The 26,780-nt window shown below is 43.0% G+C and overlaps 1 protein-coding gene and 1 pseudogene across 4 annotated transcripts in view; both read left to right on the top strand.

Annotated features, from left to right (window-relative positions):
• LOC148025772 (vacuolar protein sorting-associated protein, putative (DUF1162)) overlaps nt 1-26,780 on the top strand; it is a 238,064-nt gene that overhangs the window by 11,842 nt on the left and 199,442 nt on the right. The gene's annotated exons all lie outside the window — the stretch shown is intronic.
• On the top strand, nt 21-26,711 carry LOC148025773 (uncharacterized; annotated as a pseudogene).

Genomic DNA, 26,780 nt, shown 5'->3' with positions numbered 1-26,780 from the left:
AGGGCTATAGGCAGTAGGCGATGGCAAAGCTGCAGAAAACACAGGTAAAACAGGTCTCCTGTATGGAGCAGCAGTCACCTGATCAGCAAGGGTGAAAACAGTCCTGAAATCAGCAAGAAAACACAACAGGAGCACAAATCTTGAAATCTGATACCATGTCATTTATGCGCTGCGACATTGGTGACAGGATGGTCACGTGTGCCACATTAGAGGCATCGTTGACAGACATTGAGAGTTGCTATGATCTTCTCTATCTTCAGGAGCTGGTACGATTGACATCGACATCAGGTTCTCTCCGAGGCACCTTGGTGGTGGCTTGATCACCCATTGCTTAGGTATCCATGGTTCTACTTGGTGGTTCTATGTTGTATGGTTTATGATTCATTCTCATTGTACCATTGTATTGTATCAGATCACCCATGATCTGAGAGAGGGTGTTAGTAGATATGTCAGCTCATGTGTGAGTCTGAGCTGTAGGGGCTTGGGCACATTATTTAGGTTATTTAGGCATTTTTTAATTGTGTCATTTTATGGTCATATTTGGCATTTATTGCTGGCCAGCCAGCATTAAATGTTGGCCGACTTGACATATTTCATGGCATTGTTTGTGTCTATTTATTCTGGTCTTCTCCTCCTCCGTTGGTTAGTTCACCACCTAGAGGTCCTGTGGAGAGAGGAGCCAGTGCCGGTGCCCATGCAGCCAGTGACTCACTGTTGTATGCGAGAGTCTTGTGTCTGATATATGGATTCTATTTCTCGAGCATACATCCGAGTTCTCGTTTGTATTGTGTTCTTTCTTTTCCTTTCTCTTTTGTTTTGTGTTTCAACAGTTTATTACAGCTTATGTTTATGCTTCCATTGCTGCACCACTCAGTAGCAATAGAAGGTGCATAAAAAACAGACATCCCTAACTCCTTCCTTGGCTATGCGCTTTCTACATTTAGTGATGTAGTGTCTTGGCTTCTTACAATAGTGGCACTTGACCTTCTTGGCTTGCGTGCCCCTTGTTTCTTGTTGCCCTGTGAAGTGCCTGAAGTCTCAGAGCTTTGTGGAGCATTCTTTGCTTGGCTACCCTTGCCCTTCTGCCTTGTCATAGAAGTCTGCTCAGAGGCTATAACATCCACACCACTTTTCTTTCGTGTCTACTATTCCTCTAAGAGCAAATACTGAAGGAAAGTGAGTGGCTGTGGGGAAATCCTCATGGTGAGGTTCAAGGCCGTATGAAAAGGCCAAGTACGAGGGCGGCAATGAATTCAAGTTAGTAGATATCAACTACGCATCTGAGTAATACTCATCTACATTCATAAGTTGCTCACGCAAGTCCTGAATTTTATTCAGATGATCCTGCATAGAATCACCCTCATCCATCTTCATTGTCTCAAGCTCTTTCTTCAAGAAAGAGATACGCGTCTCATTCTTTCTGGCAAACATCTGCTCTAAGGTCAGCCATGCCTCTTGTGAAGAAGCTGCAGACCAAATGTGAGGGTTGATAGACCGTTGAACTGCCAATGTAATCATCGACAAAGCTTGTACATCCAGTGTATCCTAGGCCTTTTGTGTTGCTGATCTTTGGGGAAGTGACTGAGCTGGAGTAGGCTGAAGAGGCTTGAGTTGCCCGTTGTCCACGTCCTATTAGAAGAGTAGTAGCAGGAGCCACAACTCTGGGCCTAACTTCTTCACCACTGACATAATCCCAAAGATTCTTTGCAATCAGCACATTTTTCATCACGAAGGACCAGAGAGAATAGTTGTTGCTATCCAACCTATCTTATAGTTGTTGCCATCCAACCTATCCTCCTTGGATACATATGTAAATACATCACCTCCTTGATTTGCCATGATAAATGTTGCTGATCAGAGAGCAAAAGAGCAATATCTCAAGCTAGAGCAACTTGGAAATCTCAGAATTTCTAGAAATTACAGCAAGTAATTTGGTGTAATTAGCAAATGTAATCACACTCTGTCAAAACTATCTTATTTGCACGCTATCCAAGGTGCAATAAGTGCTTAGCAGCACTTAAAGTGCAAAAGTCCCAAAATTTCTTGTCCTAGAATGCACGAAATCAGTCTATTTTAGATTGTCACAGACGTACATGTGTCAATCAGTGAGCTGATTGCAAAATCCCCAAATGTCTGGCCCAAAATGCACAAAATCTTTGTGGTATTGGTGTCCCAGACATGTTTTGAAACTGTGAATGCTTGCTCAGGTAACAAGCCCCTTGGAGAGAAATAAATTTGAATAAAAAATAATAAAAAATTATTTTTACTTTTGCAGTAGAATCTGACGAGCCTTGGCAGCAGAGTTGACTGAGCGAGCGGCTCAATTGGCGGCACAAGCGGGTGGAATGGGCAGGTCAGGCGGGCAGAGTTTGCTCAGACACGTTGGCAGCAGGCGGATGATGCCTAGAGCAAGGGCGGATAGAAGTAGGCAGTTGTGAGCATTGCCTTGAGTGCTGGGAGCTAGCGGCGGCTGAAGCTGCAAGTGGAGGCTAGCGCAGTCGAATAGCAGGCAGGCATTGCTTGCGGACCTGTTGGCGAGGTGCAGGTGGTGCAGAGAGCTGAGGCGGACGGGGGCTGGGTACTGGCGGGGCAGTCAATGGGCGGTGGGTTGAGCAGCAAGGCGCTGCAAGGGGGGCGTGACAGCTGCTAGCTGTGCTGGTGGCTCTGCTTGTGGTGGTGGAGTTGCTGAAGTCGACTGAGGAGCTGCTGACGATGGCTGAGAGGTCAGCTGAGCTGAAGCTGAGCTCTGATACCAAATGTGAGAGAAAGAAGAGATCAAAGCTCAGGTGAGAGTACAGTAGACATTGTAGAGTGTGTGAGCACGACACCCAATGCAATAATCTTGAGTGTGTAATGCAAGTACAAAGTACAACCCTTAAACCTTAGGGTTGTAAGAGGGCGTTCACACTTGAAGAGTGTGAAACATGAGAAGTGCCTAAAACTATGTAACATAGGCACATAAAGTGGAAGAAATAAATGTGGGGGAAAAAACCTCTTGTATGGAGAGTAAAAAGTGCCCCAGTGTTCTATTGAAGATCAACCACACTCCTCTGTGAGCGTAGGTGTGAGTTGAACCCAACAATCACCATTGTTGATTATTGTGAAGAATGAATATAGTGGAAGAGAGAACACAAGAACTCAAACAATAAATGGACGGGCAAAGGAATCCATAACACTATATGAGAGATGTACCGTATAAGCCGCACAATTGAAGGGCGTGTGGTGACTAGTAGTACCTCCAAATTTCCTCTCTCTGGAGTCCAAGTAGATATGGTCTGATATAACAAGAATGAAGGAATGTAGTATTTATAGACTCTAGGGCAAGACCCAATACAAATGAGCTAGTTCTAAATGGGATAAAGCACCAAATACAAAGCCTAATAAATAACCTAACACCCATGACATGTACGCCACCAACACCCTTTTTGAAAACATGGGTGGTTAGTTCAATAAAATATACAATGATGGGGAACAAGCAGCCCGAGGAACCATCACCATCTCCCATATCACAGCAACGATCCGCTAGAAACTTGTACCGCCATAGTATGTACAACAAGACAAAATGATGCTTGAAGTACCTGAATGCACCATTGGAAATACTCTAAGACTACACTCTAGGCTCCAACTCCTAATAAAGGAGAAAGCAAACCAGCTCTAAGATTGGAGTTGCTGGACTATGTCGATAGATGTAGAAAGTCTCCATCACGATCCATCACAGCGTATGAATGTATAACAAGGATTAACATACCTGACTATCACCCTCTTACATCATCCCTCTCTAACCACGCTGGTCACTCTCTCTCAATCATCCCTCTTTGACCACTTTGGTTGCTCTCTACGTAAATAGGTAGCAAAGGGCACAAAAAATATGAGTAGGTTGGCAAAGCTTTTTCTAGGCGATAGCAGATTGTTGACATGGCTTTACCGTCTTGTAGGTGTAATAGAACCTTGTAAAGAGTAGCTAACTATATCACAAATACAATGGTTGCGTGAACAACCAATTTGGTGATCTGAGTGGTAGTATGAGAAAAGGCGCCAGAGTCCTAGGTTTGCAAGAAGGCATTCCTCCTTCTATGAAGGGTGTGGATGATCTTTGTCCACATCCTCAAAAGAGTCTTTGTTGTGGATATATTGTGAAGGTCTATAGCGCGTGGCTGCATCTCGTGGTCCATATATAGTAGACATTGATACTAGCAATCAGCTCCCATCTGTGACAAGGTCCCTTGGTCCATTGTGCTTGTGAGTAATTTGGAATGGGGATCTTGCTCAAATGCTGCATTGTAGATGAGCTATTATTATGCAATGAATCCATCTAGTGTATCATCTTGTCACGAGGACAAAAATTGACTTGCACATAGGTGAATTGTTTCACAATGGAGGACCTAGGACCTCGAGATGTTAGTTAGTACCAAAGGAAAAAATTGTATTAAGTTATATTGGACAAGTACCAGGTGGTACCTGGTGTTAGAATTTGGCCTAGACCATTTAATTAGCTCCGAGTGTTAGTGGTGGTGATACTAGAGAATTGGCATTATTTAATTGATTGATGCTAGTTTTGGGGCTAATGAGTGCTCAAGTTCACTTGTGACTTGGGTGATAAATTGGTCTAGCCAATTTAATTATTGGCTAGTCAAGTTATTTTTGTGAGCCGTAAATCATTATTAAATTAATTTTCGGAATTAATATTTTGAAAATTAATTTAATAAAGCTGGATAATTCTGAAATTGTATTTGGAAGGCTACCACTTGGCAAAACTTGCCCATTCAAGTGGGAAAATGTATTTGGAGGCTGGGGGCAGGGAGATAGCAAGAGAGTCCACTTTGAAGGTAGAGAATTAGGAGAGAAGTTGTTTGTTGCAGGCACTAGCAGTGAGGGGGCGTTGGCAACCAGCCAGGAGGGTTCCAATAGTAGGTGAATCTTGTCTTGAAAGGCTGTCCAGCAGTAGGTGACAGTCTACAAGGGCTAGTGACAGTAGAACAAGGTAGTAGACGATATGCTACAACATTTAATGCTGTTAAAACAGGGCAGCAACAGATTTCTCACCTTCCTTGCAAAGAAACTCAGTATTCTCTCTCTATTCCACATTCTCTGTCATCCTCTAGCTTGTTGGGTGCAAAGTCCCTTCATCTGCGTGTATATAGTCATACGGGTGTGAACACACCCCTATTGTACCCTGACATATAAATACATTCTTTCATTCTTTGTGTACCATCACAATCTGGTACACCTATCTCTGCGTTCACTCTCTCTAACTCTCAACTCTGTCGCTCACGCCTCTATCTTGCACTCCATTGCGCACTCTCCCCCCTTCAAATTGGTATCAGAGCTGCGGCTAAGGTGTGCGCGCTTCCCAGAGCCCGTGTGAGACATTGCCAGCGCTTCGCTCGCGAGAAATCAGCAAGTCATCATCTTTGCTGGTCAAGCGAGAGCACGTGCGAGACAGGCGATAGTGCTTCAAGCTCGTTTTTGCTCACCAAAGAGGTCACGCATAGCCTTTGCAGGTAAATACAGGTCAGGTTGTCACTGTTTTGACACACATGTTGCCAGGACAGACAGTGGACAGATCCCAGCCAAGTGACAGCATGTGCAAGCTCGTTTTTGTAGGCGACAGCTGATTCTGGTTAGCATAGCAGTTTTTGCCACTTCTAGCAGGTTAGCGATAGCAGGCGCAGCCACGAATAGCAGGCGACAGCTCACGAGGACAGGCGCAGGCAGATTCGTCAGGCGACAGGCATGCGGACAGGTGGTTGGTCAATGGCTGGTGTTTTGTCACATTTTCAGCAATTGTGCAGATTTATGCCCAAAATTTTGGGGCTTTTCCAGATTTAGTGCTATTTATGTATAATTGAGGCATTTGCGTCAGAAATTGCAGACATTGTGCGCGTTTAAATCGGGGATTTCGCCAAATCTAGTGAAATTTTACTCATTTGAGTAAAATTTCTCAACATTGGGCCCATAAAATTTGAGGCTTTTGCTGTATTGGTGAAATTTTGTTCGGTTGAGTCAGATTGGCTGACATTTGTGCACACTTGGACCCGGAAATTTTGGGGCTTTTGCAAAATTTTGTGAAATTTTGCTAAATTTGCCTGTTTTATGCCCTCGGGAACATGTATTAATGCAATTGGGGCAGATTTGATAGTGAAAATTTGGGGCTTTTGCTGAAATCTGTGGATTTTGGCAAAGTTGATGCGTGAAATGCACTTTGGGAATATTGCTGAAGCAATCTTGTTTCCGTAAGCAGAGTGATTTGAGCATTTTTTATCTCCCGCTTGTGCGATTTTGGAGAAATTGCAGAGATTTCTTGGTGTTTTGTGTATTAGAAGTTGATACGAGCACATATGTATGCAGTACACATGTTGGGCAGCTCCCATTGAGTTGATGTATTGTTGATTATTCTTGTTGCAGTAGTCTTAGTGATCATTCGCAGATGTGGGATTGTTGCAGATGTATTTTTGGTGATATTGCTGAAGTGGGAGTTACCTGGTAGTGATGTATGCATTTAATATATGCTGAAATTGCAGTCATACTACTGAAAGTCATTCGTTCTACTGCTGTACATATACTTGGACTGAATCTTGCTATTATTTGCTGAAAATTTGGGCTGAAATCACTTGAATATTCAGCTCATTTTTGTTATCATAAATTGCAGCATTGAATTTTTGGTGTATTGCTGAAAAATGGCTGCAAATGTTTCTAGCAGCAGTGACACTAAAACCCTCTTTGAAATCAAGAGGTTTGATGGCACTGGCTTTGACTTGTGGAAGGATAGGATGCAAGGCATTTTGTTTCTCAAGGATTGTGAAGATGCTCTCTTAGAGACTAAGCCTGCAGCTATGATAGATATGGATTGGGCTAGACTTAACAAGAAGGCCATTGCATACATTGAGATGGCAGTGTCTGATGATGTACTTATAGACATCAAGCGTCTTGATACAGGTTATGCTATATGGAAAAAGCTTAAGGACACATATGAAAATACAACTCTTGTGAATCAAGTGCATCTTGTGCATAAACTTGTGAACATGGAGTTGGATGAGTCTAAGCCAGCATCTGAGCATTTGAGTGCTTTCATAGGGGTTTTGAGTCAGTTGCAAGATTTTGGTTTGCGCTTTCGATGATAAATTGAAAGCTATTTTCTTATTGATGACTTTGCATGACAGCTAGGAATCTTTGGTTGTGTCACTTAGCAACAACCCTGCTTTGACTTTTGATGGTGCTAGAGGTTCAATCCTTAGTGAAGAAATCAAAAGAAAGTCTAGTGGTGAAAGCAGTGGCTCAGCTTACCATGTAAGAGGCAGGTCTGAAAAGAGGGATAATGCAACCAGTAAAGGCAAAAGCAGAAGCAAAAGCAAGGGCAAACAAGAGGATGTCACATACTATCAGTGTGGGTGTAAAGGGCATAAAAAGCCTGATTGCCGGTACTTTAAGAAAGAGCAAGAAAGAAAGAAACAACAGGATAAGAAAAAGAAGGATGATAAGAAAGATGATGACAGCTCTGTTGTGCTAAGAATTGCTCTTAGCCACTTAAACAGCCCCAAAACATGCTTATTTTAGTCTTATTTTAGCCAAAACCCTAAAACGGGGAGCGGGTCGAGAGAGTTAAGTGGGAGAGGATCTAGAACCCTAATTTACAATAAATTGGCAGCCCGTCCTCCACTCTTCCTTGAATCTCGTTTTTGCAGGTTTCAGGTGTTATCAGCGTGCTGCGCACACCCTGTTCGCGGAGGACATCTTAGCCATTGCTGTCCATCATTGTTCCCTACAGTCTGGCGCCTGTTTTCAGCCCTCCACACGCTGATTGCTACTGTTTCTACCTGGCGGCTAATTGCTGCAGTGTTGTCGTACAGCCTGCCACGTCAGCAAATTGTTGCGTTTACAGGCTTCAGTTGCCGCCCTGACAGTTTTCTTTCCTGCTGCAGCCGCTGCAGTCTTTCTCACATGTAAGCTATGGTCTCCTCACAGCCACGTTTTTAGTCTTTCTCTCTCCTGTAGGCTTTTGTGCCTGTATTTTTAGTCTTTCTCTCACTTGCTGCCTGCATTTTTAGTTTTTCTCTCCTCACTGTTGTTTGCATCATATCGAGCTTCTCACTGCTGCGTTTGCTGGTGTTCGATATCCGGAGGCTGCCTTGCTATGATTTGGGATCCTTTCAGAGTACGACACTCTCTTCAGCTCATTACCCCTGCCCTGATCCTTGAGATACAGGAGTTCTAGGTTCAGTATTCATTCACTGCATAGTGTGTTTGCTGTATGATCATTGTATTATTAGTAGTCATATCATTTCATTTATTAACTATGTTCATTGTCTCTGAGTTACCCTAACCCTAACCCTAACCCTAACTGTGTTCTTTTATTAGTCTATGCTTTGTCGTACGGTTTCTGTTTATGTTTCTGTGTTAGGGTATTTTCTTAACATGGTATCACAGCCTGGTACTCTCTGAGAAACCTAGGCCTTTGATCTGAGAGCTCTTCGCAAGAAGCAAGAACAACAGTAGATTCAAATGACTTTGAACACATCAACACCGATTCAGTCTACAGAACAGCCTATGCCAAAAACCGAGCGAGAGTGGGCTGATTAGCTTGCTCCACAAAGTTCCGACATGGTGGAAGACACATCTGAGTACATGGAAGAAAAGATAGGCAAGCTGACCTTTGAAGAAAATAAACTAATCATAGCCTATCGACGAAAGAAAATTGAGCTCGACCGAAGGATTGCTCTTTAAGAAAAGCTTATGAATGAAGGTATGTATGATTTTCACTCTTCAGATGTTGTGCGTAAGTTTGATGATGTTGCGGGGCCATCGAGACCTCCATCAGGGATGGCCCCCCTCTTGGAGAGCAAGATCCGGAGTATTTTCCATTTTTTCAGACTCTTCCATCCTCTCCGGTGCAAGGTACTTTTAATTCGTCTTTTGTGCCTTCTTCTTTTACCTCTTCTGTTTTGCAATATACTGGTAGAGATCATGTGGAAGAAAGAGTCCATTCTGTTGACTATGGAAAAGGTCTTTTGAGGACCAATTCTTGTATGTTAACATACGTCGATGGGATTATAAGAAAAAGTCAGGTAGCTCTTCTTCTGCCCTTTCTTCTTTTCCGTCTACTTCATATAATGAGAATGAATTTGGTGTACCTTTCACTTCATTACATGGTGCATCATCATCTTCATAGTTTCATTTTGTCTTTAAATGATAAAAATGAACAAAAAGAATATGTATCTTATATATCTCAGTTTCAAAACCCACCCATCCCACCAGATTCTTCCGCTGCTTCACCACTTCCATTTACACCATTTACATTTCCATTTCAGACACCTCATGTCACACCGCACATCACACAGAGGGGTCATGGAAACATAGGCACATCCTTTAGGACCTCATCCTTCCCACTGCCGGGTGGTGTTCCACCTATCTCATACACACTTTCGGGATCATTGTAGCCTGGGTATCCCACTCAGTCTCTTTCAAGTGTGGATCAATTGCCTCCACAGTTTGCTTGCATGGCATTGCCAAGTGGACCTTCTGGTCATACTGCTGTGTCCTAGCCTCACTTTGGACAAGGCTACTGTATCCCAGTGTCTTCACCTACACCGGTACCTTATGGAAACATTCATGTTCCAGTGCCTCTGTATCAATCGGCACTCATTGGACACTCACAGTCTCCTGCTTACCCACCTCTTTCCCCTCCCTCTTTCTCTTATCACATACACCCACCTCCATCATCTTTTCCACCATCATTTTACACCACCTATCGGACACCTCATGGTTCTAGCTGATCTTCTATCAAGAGTGCATTTAATGACAAGACTCGTTTTAATGGGTTAAACTTTACTACTTGGTTGAATTTGATGAGACATGTCTTTGACTCACAGAACCTATGGGATCTTGTGCAAGGGTTGGAACCCCAACCCGATCCCGCTTTTGTTCCATACGAGGTCGTCCACTCATGGAAGGCTAGAAATGCCTCCGCTATTGTCGAGCTGATGTAGGGCTTAATGCCTGAGTTTCATTCTCAGCTTCAGCATTTTGACCTAGCGTCAGAGCGATGGGCACACTTGACTGACCGCTATGCGGCTTGGGATAGGACCCGTCGTATTAATCTTGACCATGAGCTTCAGCTTTTCAAAATCACTGACCGGGATGACTTGAAAGTCAAGTTGGCTGAGTATCAGCGTCTCCTCGCTGAATTCTCCACTACGGGGACTCCCAAGTCCTCTGATGATTAGGTCACATTGTTCCTAAATAAACTCCCCAAGAAATACTTCAATTTTGTGGAAGGAATAGTTTCAAAGCCTACCATGCCTCCATTCTATGAATTTGAGTGTCAGCTGTTGTGTCACGCACGGTTGTTTGATCAGTTTTATATGAATTGCTCTTCAGAGAGAGCTCTTCTTGCTCATTCTCAGAAAGGGCAACAAGGAAAGGGCAAACCAAACCAAACCTCCACTCAAAATCAAAATCAAACTCAAAAGCTAAATCAATCTGGGAATTCTCAAGGAAACTCCGAGTCACAACTTAAACCAGGGTGGCAGAATGTACCTAAAAAGAATAGGTATTGTCAATATTGTCAAAAGGCTGGCCATTTTGACGACGAGTGTCGATCAAAGGCACGAGGCACAACACCAAAACCTAAGTCTCAGACCCCCGCCTCTCAGTCGGGCAACCCTTAGCAGGGGGGGGAGGCAAGGTGATGGCAATGGGCAGTTAAGATTGGACTCACACTGCCACTGCACAGCCATCTCAGTTGACAACGTTCTCAACTCCAGAGGGCTTGTTTGACTGGTCTGCAGAGTCCCACATCGTCTCCGTAGAGACATCCGATGCGAGTCTCATTCACATTTGTGAGTGGCCTCCTGACGAGGTTACTGCAAAGGCCCACTCGTCACAGTCGAGCACTTCAGCTCCAGTTTGGATTGTGAACAGTGGAGCTACACATCACATAACTCCTATAGAGGACATTTTCCGTACCCGAGCCCTTGCAGCCGAGCGGGTCCGTGTAGAAAACAACTCCTCGGTCAAGATTCAGGCTCAAGGTTGCGTCAGTTTTGCCACTGACAAGGGTCTGGATTTGGTTTCGCTAGACAATGTATATCATGTCTCTCAGCTTGGGATGAACTTGTTATCTGTTCAACAGCTTTGCTGGTTGGGGCGAGCAATTTTCTTTATAGCGACCACAGTCGAGGTCCTTGACTCTCATACTGGTTTAGTGATTGCTCGCGGTGAGGCACAGCCTAATGGTCTATACCACATGACTCACTTTCTCCCTGAGCTGACTATCGAGGGCTCCATCTTCCATAGCTTTTAGGCCTTAGCCACATCTCGGGAGTCTACGCACAATGAGCATCTTTGGCATTTTTGCTTAGGGCATCTTGGTTATGACTCACTTTATGAGTTGTCACGCCGTGAGCTGGTCGAGGGCCTTCCACGCTTGAAGCTAGCTCGAGATGTTTGTAAAGCCTGTCAGCTCGGGAAGCAGCACCGTACCTCATTTCCTCAGCAGTCTACACATAGAGTTGAGGAGCCTCTTCGATTGATTCACGTTGATCTTGCAGGCCAACATCCACTGCCGCTTTGAACAGCGTGCTGTACTTCTTTTTGATAGTGGATGATCATTCTCGATACATGTGGGTGTACTTCCTCAAGCATAAGCCAAATGCTTTTACATATTTTTCTACTTGGGTGCTGCTGGTTCATAACCAGATTGGTCGTCGTGTCGGTGCATGAGGAGTGATAGCGGTGGTAAGTTTATCTTCCACGAGTTTTCTGAGTTTCTACAGAAGCATGGCATTTCTCGCCAGCTCACCTCTACCAACTTCCCCTCTCAGAATGGAGTCAGAGAGCGTAGGAACCGCACAGTCATGGAAATGGCACGCTCTATATTGTTCGCAGTAGAGCTTGTGGAGCGCCTTTGGGTTGAGGCTGTTAATACTTTGGTGTACATCCTCAACCGGTGCCCAACTGCGGCTCTTCCTCAGAAGACCCCTCTTTGGCTATCGACCTGTTATTTCCCACTTCAGAGTCTTCGGGTGTCCTGCGTATACACACATGCCTGATGACAAGATAGGTAAGCTTACCACTTCGGACGAGACACGGCTAGTGGCCACGCCTCTTGATCCTACTGTCCACTTGTCGAAGGATATCCTAGGACAACCCTTCGATGCACATACCTATCATTCTGTTATAGGAAAAATTCTTTGGTTAATTCACACTAGGCTAGATTTAGCTTACTCAGTTAGCATACTCAGTCAGTATTTCACAACACCTAGGATGTCACATTGCATTGCATGTCTTCGTGTGTTGCGTTATTTGCGGTGTACTTTTTCTTATGGCTTGACATATGGTTCTGGTTTATGTTTGCAGGGGTATACTGATTCTGATTGGGCAGGAGATCGTGACACCCGGCGTTCCCATGGCGGCTACCTCTTTACCTTGGGCATGGCTCCCATTTCTTGGTCCAGCTGTAAGCAAGAGACGGTGGCGGCTTCCACGGCCGAGGCTGAGTACCGGGCTCTCTTCGATGGCACCACCGAGGCCATCTATCTGAGGAGTTTATTGGCGGCGCTTCATTTTCCATGTGACTCTTCCACAATTGTCTACTATGGCAACCAGAGTGCCACTGCCCTTGCGGGCAATTTGATCATCACACCACGGACATGGCATGTGGGAGTCTACTTTCGCTTTTTCCAAAGAGCAGGTTGAGCTAGGTACTATTCGCCTTGAGTTTGTGCCTTCATCAGATAATTTTGCAGATATCTTGACCAAAGCGGTCAACTGGCCGGTTCTTTAGTACATGCTACCCTGGATCGGCTTGGATACACCCTCTCCTACTTCTTCAGCTTGACGGGGAGAGGGTGCTTCCCTCTTGCTTTCCCTTCCAGTTTGAGAGGAGGCGGCTTCTACTCTTGATTGTGACAGTGATGATGCTTACAATTTTTAGACATTACATTGACTTATTCTTTTATATTGTATTATGGGCATTTGTAACTTCATCCATATTGTCAGGATGACCTGATTGTAAAAGGGCACTTGGACAAGTGAACAATTCCCCTGCGAGGGCACTGTCCTAGTGACACCGTTGCATAGCACATTGCATGAGCATGACATCTTGCATCTCCTTTGCATTCCCCCATGCATTGGCATTCTGTTCATGTAAATATGCATATGTGCGGATTTATCCCTTTTCGGTCTTTTGGAGTGGTCGACTCTAGGATCCACCATATTCATAGCATAACACATGGTAGTTCTCCTAGCGGCAGTTTCCCTACCCTTGCTTCCTTGTTTTGCTTGTCTTGCTAAGTTCACCATCCTCTTTTTTGCCTTTCCACATATTCACCACATGATTGGCACATACATACACTTTTTCTCATCCTTTGGTACTTATCCTAGTCAGTGCGAGGGATTGGATTGCTAGTTTTGTGCTTGACTTGGGTTTAAAACTCTCTTTATCTTTTCCTATCTGTCACTTAATCGGCCGCTGCCCCTATATTACTTATGTATTTTCAAAACATAAAAAAAAAAAAGTCCATTGATTCCATCTGCCTTTGTAGGACTTGGTAGGTCCTTGGGCAGCCGCCGAGCACCCTTGGTCCGATGCCCTGGCCTCTCTGGGGTGATCACTTGGGCTCCCTTGGTAAGATAACCATTGCCTTTATAGTCTTGGTAGGCCACTGGGTAGCCGACGTGCATCCTTTGTCCGATGCCCTGGCTGCTTTGGGATGAGACGCCTTGGGGTAAATCAAAATTTAGGTTGGCCTACTTTTCTCGCACTATTTTGGGCCTGAGAGGGGATGTTGTGCTAAGAATTGCTCTTAGCTACTTAAAGAGCCCTAAAACATGCTTATTTTAGACTTATTTTAGCCAAAACCCTAAAACGGGGAGCGGATCGAGAGAGTTAAGTGGGAGAAGATCTAAAACACTAATTTTCTATAAATTGGCAGCCAACCCTCCACTCTTCCTTGAATCTCGTTTATGCAGGTTTCAGTGTTGTCAGCGTGCTGTCCACACCCCATTCGCGGAGGACATCTCAGCCCTTGCTGTCCATCACTGTTTCCTATGGTCTGGCGTCTGTTTCCAGCCCTCCACACGCTGATTGCTGCTATTTCTGCTTGGCGACTGACTGTTGATCATCTGCATTGCTTTCGTACAGCTTGCTACGCCAGCAAACTGTTGCGCTTGCAGGCTCGAGCTGTCGCTCTGACAGTTTTCTCTCTCCTACTGCAGTCGCTGCAGTCTTTCTCTCACCTATCAGCTGTCGTCTGCAGTTTTCTCTCTCCTCACAGCTACATTTTTAGTCTTTCTCTCTCTTGTAGGCTGTCCTGCTTGCGTTTTTAGTTTTTCTCTCACCTGCTGCCATCGTTTTTAGTTTCTCTCTCTCCTCACCGTTGTCTGCATCAGACCCAGCTTTTCACTGTTGCGTTTGCTGGTGTTCGACATCCGGAGGTTGCCTTGCTGTGATTCAGGATCCGTTCGGAGTATGACACACTCTCCAGCTCTGATTCTTTAGATACAGGAGTTCGAGGTTCAATATTTATTCATTGCATAGTGTGTTTGCTGCATGAGCATCGTATTATTAGTAGTCATATCATTTCATTTATTAATTGTGTTCATTGTCTCTGAGTTACTCTAACCCTAACCATAACTGTGTTCTTTTATTAGTTTGTGCTTTGTCGTACGGTTTCTATTTATGCTTCTGTGTTAGGGTATTTTCTTTACAAGCTCTTCCTCAAAAGAAGTTGCAAAGGCGAATGTTGCATCTAGTGTGGTTATTGAAGAGCTTCCTGACACTAAAGAGGTACTTGTTGCAGCCTCATGCACTAATGTAAGCGTTATGGCAGGAGCAGGTGATATGCACATCACCAAAAATGATGTAATCGATGCTTTACTTTCAGCTCATGATGGGTTGTCACAATCATGGATGGTGGACAGCGGTGCCTCTTTTCATGTTACCCCCTCTTTGGAGTCATTTTCTGAATACACTGCAGGTTGCCTAGGCAAGGTTTACTTGGGTAATAACTATGCATGTGAGATAGAGGGTGTTGGCACCATTCACTTGACCCTTGAAAATGACCAAGAGCTGAATTTGCAGGATGTCAGATTTGTACCTAGCATAAAGAAAAGTCTACTATTAGTTGGGCAGCTTGATGCTAGAGGGTATTTTACTACCTTTGGTGGTGGATCTTGGAAGGTCCATAAGGGCTCTATGCTGATTGTTAAAGGTAGCAAAAGGGGGACTTTATATTACTTGCATTGTAAAGCATTACCTGGCAAGTTCTTGGTTGTGGCTGAAGTCCATTCACAGATGGAGCTTTGGCACAAAAGACTTGGTCATATGAGCCAGCAAGGCCTTCAAGTTCTCTCCTCTTTAGGTATATTTGATGTAAAAGGCTCTGGTTTTGAATTTTGTAATGATTGCTTATATGGAAAACATGTGAAGTCTCCTTATTACTCTGGTGTCGTTAAGAAGTCTAGTGCTCTTGACTTAGTACACTCTGATATGTACATTGTACTTGTTAATTCGTATGGGGGTGCACGGCACTTTGTTACTTTCATTGATGATTTCAATAGAAGTCACGGGTGTATGCACTTAAGAGCAAAAAGGAAGTGTTGAATGCTTTTAAAAGGTTTCATGCTTTTGTTACCACACAGAAAGGGCTTAAGTTGAAAGTCATAAGAACAGATAATAGAGTTGAGTATGTCTCAAATGAATTTAATAAGTTTTGTGAGATGCATGGCATTAAGAGGGAGTTGATAGCCCCTTATAATCCTGCATCAAACGACATGGTTGAAAGATATAATCGCACACTTTGTGAGAGAGTTAGATGCATGCTGTCCACAACTAATCTCCCGCAGTAGTTTTGGGGAGAGGCTCTTAAAATTGTAGTTCATTTATGCAATCGCTCTTTCAATAATGCATTGAAAAACGGTATTCTTGAAGAGGTTTGGTCTAGCAAACCTGCTTCATATGACCATTTCCGTGTCTTTGGTTGTGATGCCTTTGTGCATGTACTTGTAGAACAGAGGACTAAACTAGACATGAAATCCATCAAGGGCATCTTTATGGGATATGGAGATGAGGGAGAGATGGGTTAAAGAGTTTGGCTTCCTCAGGGCAGGAAGATAGTACGTAGCCAAGATGTAGTATTTAATGAGGCAAAGTTGCCGAAAAATGCTACACATGGTGATCTTGACAAAAAGAAGGTCAAATTTCAGCATGAACTGCCAGCCATTGAGCAGCCATTAGCTGAAAGTTCTGTCCCTTTTGATGCTGAAAATGAGCAACAACCTATTGTGCTACAACCAGAAGATCATGGACAGCACGTAGATGCACAGGATGAAATAGGACAGCAAGAAGAACATACTGACAACAGATTACAGCAGCAAGAAAATGCTGAAAATCAGCCACCTGGTGATGGTGTGCACATTCCTCAGGATGTAGGCCCACTGCTCGATAATACAGATCATTGGGTAAGAAGGTTTACATGTGTCAGAAGGCAGCCACAGAGATTTCAGCCATCTTTGGATTGCATTTTGTTGACTGATGAGGGTGAGCCTTTGACATTTAAAGAGGCACAGTAATGTGAAAACAAGAGAAAGTGGGAGCTTGCTATGCAAGAAGAGATGAAGTCTCTATATGCAAATAACACATGGGAGCTTGTACCTTTGCCCAAGGATAGGAAAGCTATTCCTAATAAATGGGTTTACAAAGTGAAATGTATTGATGGGAAGCCCAAGTACAAGGCATGGCTGGTTGCTGAGGGCTATACGCAGAAGGAAGGCATAGACTTCCGGGAGGTCTTTTCACCAGTGGTGAAGATGACTATGCTCCGTGTTTTGTTTGCTCTCATTGCATCCTTGGATTTAGAGTTGGATCAGATGGATGTGGAGACTGCTTTTCTTCATGGTGACTTGGATGAAGAGCTTTACATGAAGCAGCCAGAAGGATTTGCTATTCCAGGAAAAGAGCATTTGGTTTATAAGCTGAAATGCAGCTTATATGGGCTGAAACAAGCTCCTAGACAATGGTACAAAAAATTTGATACCTTTATGCTCAGCCATGGATTTAAACGCAGTCATGCAGATCGTTGCGTATACACTAAAAAGGCTGATGATGGAAGCCTTATTGTGCTGGTTTTATATGTGAATGACATGCTGATTGTAGGACAGCATAAGAGTACTTTGAATGCTCTTAAAAGGCAGCTGAATTCAGCCTTCTCCATGAAAGATTTGGGGATAGCTGAACACATTTTGGGTATGCGCATTAAAAGAGACAGAGTGCGGTGTTTGTTGTTTCTCTCACAGGACAAGTACATCAGCAAAGTACTTGATAGGTTTAATATGGCTGATGCTAAGCCTATTGGTGTGCATTTACCGCCACATGCAAAGCTGATTGCCCTAAGGATGATGCAGTTGCTAGTGCCATGAAGGGTATACCTTATGCATTAGCTTGTGGATCTTTGATGTATGCCATGGTTGCAACTCACCCTGACATTGCTCATGCAGTGGGAGTTGTTAGTAGATTCATGTCTAACCCTGGCAAGCCACATTGGGAAGCAGTGAAATGTATCTTTAGATACTTGAAAGGTACACAAGAAAAGTGTATATGCTATGGAAAGGGTACACTAAAGTTGCAAGGATTTTGTGATTCGGACATGGCGGGAGATCTTGATACTAGGAAATCTACCAGTGGGTATGTTTTTACTTTGGGTGGTGGGGCTATCTCTTGGTGTTCAAGATTGCAGAAAATTGTGGCACTGAGTACTATAGAAGCTGAATATATTTCAGCCATAGAAGCTTCTAAGGAAGCTATTTGGCTTGGCCGTTTGGTCAAGGATTTTGGTCTTTCTTTACGTACTCCAGTGCTTGGTTGTGATAGCCAGAGTATAGTATGTCTGTCTAAGAATGCCATGTTCCATGCACGTACCAAACACATAGATGTTCGGTACCACTTCATTCGACAGGTCTTGGATGATGGTCTTGTCACACCGACTAAGGTCAAAACCCAAGATAACCTTGCAGATGTTCTCACTAAGTATCTTACCAGCATGAGCATTGCATTCGTTTAGTGGGAGTTGGTTAGCTTAAAGGTACCACTTCGGGCCTTTAAGTGGAAGGTTGTTGGGTGTAAAGTCCCTTCGTCTTCCTGTATATAGTCATATGGGTGTGAACACACCCTTATTGTACCCTAACATATAAATACATTCTTTCATTCTTTGTGTACCATCACAATCTGGTACACCTATCTCTACGTTCACTCTCTCTAACTCTCAACTCTGTTGCTTGCACCTCTATCTTGCACTCCATTGCACACTCTCTCCCCTTCATATGTAATTTCCATACTTTCTCAATAACTTCCAGCAAAATTAGCCATTGGAGGTGTAGATTTTTGACTAATCTCTACTGTGTTACAATAAAAATTAGGGTTTGATAGCCACCTAAGGAAGCATGCTAAAAAATGAAGCCCTAGGGACTTGAATTTCAGCCATTGAAATTGGGGCAATTTGAGAAAATTCAAGTGGCCATTTAGCTAGCGGATGTTTGGGGTTGAATTTGTCACCTCACCCAAGGAGAAGGTTGAAGGCCAATCTCCAAGCAAACCAAGGGGCCAATTGGTTTGAAGGCCTGCTGGTCATTCTTGACAGTAAGAGGCAAATGGAGAGTGAATGAGATTCAAGGAATCTCAATGTATTTCATCCAGATTGCAATACAAGTTAAAGAAATATAGCATGTTGGGAATAAAGGCTCTCGTGTCTTTTAAATGTGCTCAGGTGTGAACACACCCTTAGCACTTGTACTTGCATATATATATATATATATATATATATATATATATATATATATATATATATATATATATATATATATATATATATATATCTAAAAACCTAAATAGATACACTCGTCATTGTACCCACAAATTGTGTTCACTCTCATCGCTACTCTACACTCTCTTTCTCTGTCTCTCTGCTGTTGTGTATAAGCATTGGGTATCTCGATCTTTGTGCCTCGAAGTGCATGCTTCTCGAGACGAAGTAGACGGCAGGTGTTGCAGGAGTCTCAGGTGGACTCGACGAGCAGCAATCGACATTTGACAGGTGCAAAGAGTAGTCGAGTGAAAGACCAGCGGGCATCTGCTAGTGTGCGACCAGAAGTGACGGCAGTCAGATAGGACCAACGCGGCGGTCAGGCAATTGTCGACAGGTCGCAGTCCAGGTGGGATGTTTGACGGATAGTCTGATTTGCAAGTTTGACGGGCTACAGACGATCAGTCATTGTAGGCGACCAGGCGACAACCATGCGATTGCACGGCGACTCTAGCACAGCAGCTGGCGGGATTCTCGTGGCGCGAACGGGGGGTGTCAGCCCTGACGGGTTAATAGACCCATCATCCAACCTTTTTTTTTCTCTTCAAAATTTTTGAAATTCCTCTTCCACTACCGGGGTTCGCGTGCGCAAGCACAAAAGGTCAGATTTGTGCAACCTTGGCCTAGAAATTTGGGGCTTCTCTAGACTGAGTACTGTTCATGCAAAATTGAGACATCTGTGTCAGAAATTGCAGACATTGTGTGCATTTCAATTGGGGATTTCACCAAAATTATTGAAATTTTTCTCATCTGAGTGAGATTTCTCAACATTGGATACATAAAATTTGGGGCTTTTACTGTATTGGTGAAATTTTGTTCAGCCGAGTTAGATTGGCTGACATTGGTGCACATTTGGACCTGAGAAATTTTGGGCTTTTGCAAAATCTTAAAACTTAGTGCAGAGGACAGCCCTACATGATACATTTGATGATGAGAAGGCTGAAATGTCCAAGATACCTTACGCTTCAGCTGTTGGCAATTTGATGTATGCTATGGTTGCTACACGTCCTGACATTGCCTTTGCAGTGGGTGTGGTTAGCAAATACATGGCAAACCCTGGTAAAAAGCATTGAGAAGCAGTGAAAGGTATTATGAGATACCTCAAAGGCACAAAGGAGTTGTGCATCTGCTTTGGAAAGCAGAAGACATTTGTTGTTGGCTTTACGGATGCAGACTATGTTGGTCATGTGGATTGCAGAAAGTCCACTTCTGGGTATGTGTTTACCTTCACAGGAGGAGCAGTCTCTTGGATCTCCAGGCTACAAAAGCGCGTTGCATTGTCTACTACAGAGGCAAAGTATGTGGCTGCCACTGAGGCATGGAAGGAGGCTTTATGGCTTTCATGTTTGGTGGGAGAGCTTCGCATTACAGAGTTACTTGTTCTCCATTGTGATAGTCAGAGTGCTATCATGCTTGCACAGAATTCCGTCTTTCATACAAATACGAAGCACATACAGGTGAAGTACCACTTCATTAGAGGTGTACTTGACAGGAAGAGCATTGAGCTTGTCAAAGTGCATACAGATGATAATCCTGCAGACCTTCTCACAAAGGGTTTTTTAGCAGAGCGGTTTGTTCACTGCCGATAGATGATGGGAGTTAGATAGATATATGTATTTCAGCTTTGTACATACCTAGACTTAGCTAATTCTTTTCTCCTCTTAAGGCACATTGCCTTTAGGTGGGAGGTTGTTGGGAATAAAGGCCCTCGTTCCTTTTAAATGTGCTCGGGTATGAACACACCCTTAGCACTTGTACTTGCATATATATATATATATATATATATATATATATATATATATATATATATATATATATATATATATATATATATATAAAACTAAATAGGTACACTCGTCATTGTACCTACAAATCGTGTTCACTCTCATTGCTACTCTACGCTCTCCTTTTCTCTGTCTCTCTGTTGCTGTGTATAAGCACTGTGTGTCTCAATCCCCGCTCCTCGGAGCTCAACATAGCAAGGGGCCCATTTTGGGGCTAACCGGCTGTCCATTGTCCAAGATTGAGATTATGCATTTCAGTTTTATGTAATTAATTATTTGCTGTAATTGTTGATTAATCAGGTCATGATCACCCTCTCCAAGAAGGAAGGCTGGTTTCACAATCAATGGAAACATCATTCTTGTTTAGATGATCCTACAACCTTTGAATATGCCAAGGTAACTTACCTTATGTCTAAATGAAACCGGTCCCAATATTTATGAGGCAAGAGAAGCCCCCTTGAACATCCTCGTATCCACATGTTGGGCCTCTGTCTATGGCCCAAGCTATAGTCCCCCAAGTTGTGACCATATTCTTTGCTGTGGCATGTGCAGTGGCCTGTAAAAGATTATCTTGAGGGCTCTCCTCCATACCTCTTGGGTTGTGGGACAATACCATAAGCAGTCTTTGTGGTTCCTTTGATTCACACATCTTGAACACGAGGTGTATAACGTTGGGTCTCATATAATTTTGAATCACTCAAAGATATCCTTCATAGATATGATGTAGAATGTGTTGGGTCTCATAGGTCATTTTGGCCTCTCCCATTTTTTTCTCCCCTTGGGGATGGCCACCAAAGGGGGGGGGGTAATCCAACACAACAACTCCTTCCCATGTTGGTGGGACCAAAGCCTTTGTGGTTGGATGTTTGGTTCTCTTTACAAAGTTCCTTAGGGTCAGGTTCACAGATCTGTCATCTACTTTCAAGATTTTGTGATTTTGGCCCAAATGACAATCAGAACAAGGACAAGGTAAGTACACAACAAGAAATGTACCTGAATTTCTCATTTAGTGACTTCTGAGGTGGCATTCTGTTTAACTTGTTTCATTGCTTCCAATCTTATGGTCATGCTGTCAAAGCACGAACAAAGGTTATGTGTCTGTTTGTCAAATGCTATCCGAGTGATTACCAACATTTTCCAACCACAGCAATGCACAATTATTAACATCAGCAACAAAAGTCCTAGTCACAAATCTATTGTCCCTATGTGCATCACTCGTATTGTGCAGCATATGCCCATATGCCCATAATACTTGTGCAGTATAGGCCAAAGGAGTAGCTCGACAAAGCTCTTATTGATGTGTGTAGTTGCTTAGCGATATGCATTTGGAGGAGGCATAGAATGTGTTTATGCAAATACTTTGTTACCTGTTTTATCTTATAAAAAGGTACATTTGCAGCACTTTATGTTTAGTCCCGGTATTTTCAAAAGATGACGTACTAGCGAGACAATAGGGTTTGCGAGGAGGAACACGGAGTGAACTCGGCAAACATAGAGAAGAGAAGAGAAGAGAGAAGAAACTTTGATGAATGGAATGATGAAGTTTTGAATCATGGATTGAATGTGATACAAGGGAACAAGGGTGCCATAGCACAAGAAAGATGATGAAAACAGCCACGAACCACGAAACGCAATGTCCTCCTAAAGGGGTGTGAGGGCAATGGAGAGGTTAGAGAGAAGAGGTGACGGATTGAATGAATTATCCGTAAAGAATAAGAGAGAGTGGCCTATAAATAGGCACAATCAGTCTAGGGTGGCGCCTCTTTTTGGGGCTGCAAACCCTAAACACAAAACGCAGAAACGCAAACTGTGGATGAAGGGTGTCACCAGGCGGTGATACTTTTTACAGTTGCTTTTCTTATTTATTTATATAAATATTTTATTTTTCTTTTCTTTTGTTGCTTTTGTTTTTTACCCCCAAAGTTCTCTTGGAATAACCGGGATCTTTGCATGGCCAGAAGAGGCAGCCATTGGGACAAATTGGACTAATGGTTTGTCTGAGCCTTATGACCAGCTCCATATTGAATGGGCACTGAAGAATAGAATGCCAGTGGTTTGGGACTGTGTGCTTAGGCATTGGAGATGGTGCAGGACAATGAGTCTAGCCAAGATAGAAGATGCACATGTGAGAATGCCCACGGAATAAAAGTCACTGTAACCGAGCCACATTACACTTTTGATATGGTTGTAATGATAAAAGTTGCATAGAACAACCTGAGGAATGCAGGGGTCACCATCCCTAAAATTTAGGGAGTTACTATTTTTGGACCCTAGAATCTGTTTGTGTCATTGTCTTCGTTTTTACACGAGGATTAATTCTCTGGTCTGTGCCGAGGTCAAATTTTGCACTGATCATGGAGAATTTTAGACCGGAAGGTTTAAATGGGAAAATTGTTACATGTATGCCATGTGGCACAAATTCCCAGAAGAGAGAGAGAGAGAGCATTAAAACAAAACGTAATAGGCATAAGGGGTAGATGGGGGAGTGAAGTTTTGAGGAGCTGAGGGTAGATTGCTGCAAGAAAACCAGCCATGGAGAGTACTTCTACGTCTCTGACTTAAGCACGGAGGTAGAGCTTGCTCCCTCCTCTGATCACCTCTCTCTCAATTCTCAGAAGAAATGCTTTGCATGATGGATCGATTCCATCTAAGGTACAATTCTGTGTTTTTTTCTGAACATACTGAATTGTAAGAACAGTGAACTCTATTCAGGCTGAATAAGAACAGTGAACTCTGCACATGCTGAATCGTAAGGACAGTGAACTCTGCTCATGCTGAATCAGAACAGTGAACTCTGCTCATGCTGAATCGTAAGAACAGTGAACTCTGTTCATGCTGAATAAGAACAGTGAACTCTGCACATGCTGAATCGTAAGAACAGCAAACTTTGCTCATGCTCAATAAGAACAGTGAACTCCGCACATGCTGAACAGTAAGAAGAGTGTGTTGGACAGTAAGAAGAGTGAATTCTGCACATGCTGGACAGTAAGAACAGTGAATTCTGCACATGCTAGTGGGACAGTAAGGGATGTTGATCTGGACATGCTGTAATGTTCCTATGCAGCTGGGATTTACTAAGAAGAGATGAAAACCAACTGTTCACAGGTTATGTATTTTGGAACATTACCATTTTTGTAAATTTCTATCTTTTAAGTGATAAAGAAATATTGAGAGGGGCGCCGGTCTTCGAGGGCAATCTGGTGTTGAGCGATGGAGAGAGGTCTCTGTTTATGTGTGTGTATGTAAAGTCCAGGTGTTAATTGAAGGAACTACCGCTTGATGTGAGTCATAGACCGGCTCCATGGTTCCATGCCTGAGATTTGAATTCTTTTCAGTAAGAATTTAAGCTCGGACAGTTTTGGATGAAAAGGCCATACACACAGGTTTTACAGAGATTACAGGACGAGAGAGATTATAGACATGGATAAAGGTAAAGGAAAACTCCCCCATGAAGAAGAGAGTTCTTCTTCTGCTCATAGACACCGAAGAGAGAGTATTGGTGCACAGGTGTCAGCACCTTCTAGAACCGAGATTGAACCACATGATGAGGAGCAAGAATAGGAGGACATCTCTTGCTCATAAACATGTAATTGACGCTCCTTGTCATTAAGCTTTTGGCTCTCATAAGCTATGACTCCATGATATTGACATAAAATAGCCCCAATTCCTCTTCCGCTAGCATTTGCTCCAAGTCCAAGGTAAATTTGCCAAGTGTTTTCAGCCAATTACAACCAATGAAAATGTCAATAGGCTCCATATCCAAAGTGATCAAATCCACTTTTATTGTGCAAGAGGGCGATAACTCAATTGAGGTACATGGACACACTTCTTTACTAGACTCATATTCACCGTTGGCAACTTGTATCCTCAAGGAAGAATCCATATCAATGGGTAGCAACTTCTGCCCATTCAAAGATTTGGTGTTGACGAAGCTATGAGTGCCGCCCGTATCCACTAGAATATGTGCAACCTTGCCATTAATGAAACCTTTGAGTCTAAGTGTATTTTCCCCTTTGCAATCGGTCCATGCATCATGTGAGATGGTATACAAGGAAACATGAGAATCATGATTACCACCTGGATCAAAAGGAAATCCATCCATGGGATCATAGAATTCTTCGTTGGTGGCATGCTCCTCCTCATGAATCTCTTCAACCATTGGGTATGCATCAACATGCAGTAAATTTCCCTCTTGATCTTCTTCTTCTTCAACTTTCACTTCCTGAGTGATCACCATGTTGATTTTTGAGTTCTTAGCTTTACACTTCAGCTTATGATCTTGTGACCACTTCTCCCCACACTTGAAGCATAATCCTTTTGCATGCATTTCCCGAAGTTTGTCGTGAGGAAGGAAGTTGCTGTTAGAACTGTTTTGGGGCAGTTTACGAGCATTTTCAGCTCTTGAAAAAGTATTTCTTTGCTCAGCCACATTTTTGAAAGTTTGCCCCTGTTTTGGTACAAAATTTCCACTCTGTTTAGAGGCATAAACAGTGGGAAATGTTGGTACTTTGCTGTTGTGACTGGAGCTCGTGCAAACTTTATCTCACCAGGATCGACAGCTAAATTGGATATACGTCTCGAGGAAATTAGACTAGTTGGACAAGCTGATTTGGCATGCCCCGGACATACTGAACCTATCACCCCCATTCTTAGCAAACTTCGTATGCATATTCAGAGCTATGTGGACATAGAGGAGTTCCATATTATGCCTCTAGAGGGCTGTGATATTCTGTTGGGTATCCCATGGTGCCACAGGAAGCATGCTATCTTGGATACTTACAATAGAATGATTACTCTTGTACATAGGAGCAAGACTCATGTGTTAGATGTGAAGCTTAAAGGAGAGTCTATCCCAAATGTTTCTGCTTCTGCAATTACTTGTGTAATGAAAAATCATATTTCTGCGTACTTGGTTTTTGCAAAGCAAGTTAATGAAGTTGACAGTAATGTGTCTGTATTAGATGAAAGTAGAAGAGCTTTCTTGGATAAATTTAGTGATTGTTTCTCAGATTCGTTACCAGGAGAGTTACCCCCTGAGAGACCTGAAGATCATACCATAGATCTTATTCTAGGGACTAGTCCGCCCAATAGGCCACCGTACAGGATCAGTGCAGTGCAACAGAAAGAGATTATGACACAGGTTAATGAGCTTTTAGAGAAAGGACTAATTCAGCCCAGTAGTTCTCCGTTTTGTTCACCTGTGTTGCTAGTTCAAAAAAATGACGGCTCTTGGTGAATGTGTATTGACTACAGAGCCTTGAATAAGAACACGATCAAGAATAGGTTTCCGATTCCGAGGATAGATGACATTCTTGATCGATTACAGGGAGCAAGAATGTTTAGCAGGATAGATTTAAAAAGTGGATATCATCAGATCAGAATCAAGCCAGAGAATATCCATAAGACTGCTTTTAGAACGACATTTGGTCTCTATGAATTTTTAGTCATGCTGTTTGGATTGACCAATGCTCCTGCTACGTTTAACAGGATGATGGATAGAATTTTCCGCCCTTATCGAGGTTTCGTTGGCATATTCTTTGATGATATGATTATCTTTTCAAAGAATCAAGAGGAGCATAGAAAACATCTAGTTGCAGTCTTTAATGAGCTTAAGCGTAATAGAGTGCTCATTAATGGTAAGAAGAGTGAATTCTGTTTGGAAGAGATTCACTTCCTTGGGCACATAGTTTCTAAAGATGGTGTGAAGATGGATCCTGCAAAGATAGAAGCAATTCTCTCTTGGCCAGATTTGAAAACTGTTCATGATGTCCGCAGGTTTCTTGGCCTATGCTCTTACTACAGAAGATTTGTAAGATAGTTTGCAGAGATCGCTTCTCCTTTACATACACTTGAAAAGAAGAATGTCAAATGGCAATGGACTGACAAAGAGAAACCAACATTTAGATGTTTGAAGGGGAAAATGACTACAGATCCAGTACTTATTTTGCCAGATTTGTCCAAGCCATTTGTAGTGCAGTGTGATGCTGCATGTGGAAACAACATTGGTGCTGTATTAATGCAGAATGGCCGAGTTGTGGCATACGAGAGTAGAGTACTTTCTGTCACTCATTGAAAGGACTTACCAAATTTATGAAAAAGAATTATTGGCTGTGATCCATGCACTCTCTAGTTGGAAGCACTA

Source organism: Lygodium microphyllum, chromosome 14, assembly GCF_053477565.2.
Source record: "Lygodium microphyllum isolate KBCC chromosome 14, Lygodium_microphyllum_v1.1.10, whole genome shotgun sequence".
Classification (NCBI taxonomy): domain Eukaryota; kingdom Viridiplantae; phylum Streptophyta; class Polypodiopsida; order Schizaeales; family Lygodiaceae; genus Lygodium; species Lygodium microphyllum.
Note: the sequence above shows the minus strand (reverse complement) of the source record. Positions and strands in the feature narration are given on the sequence as shown.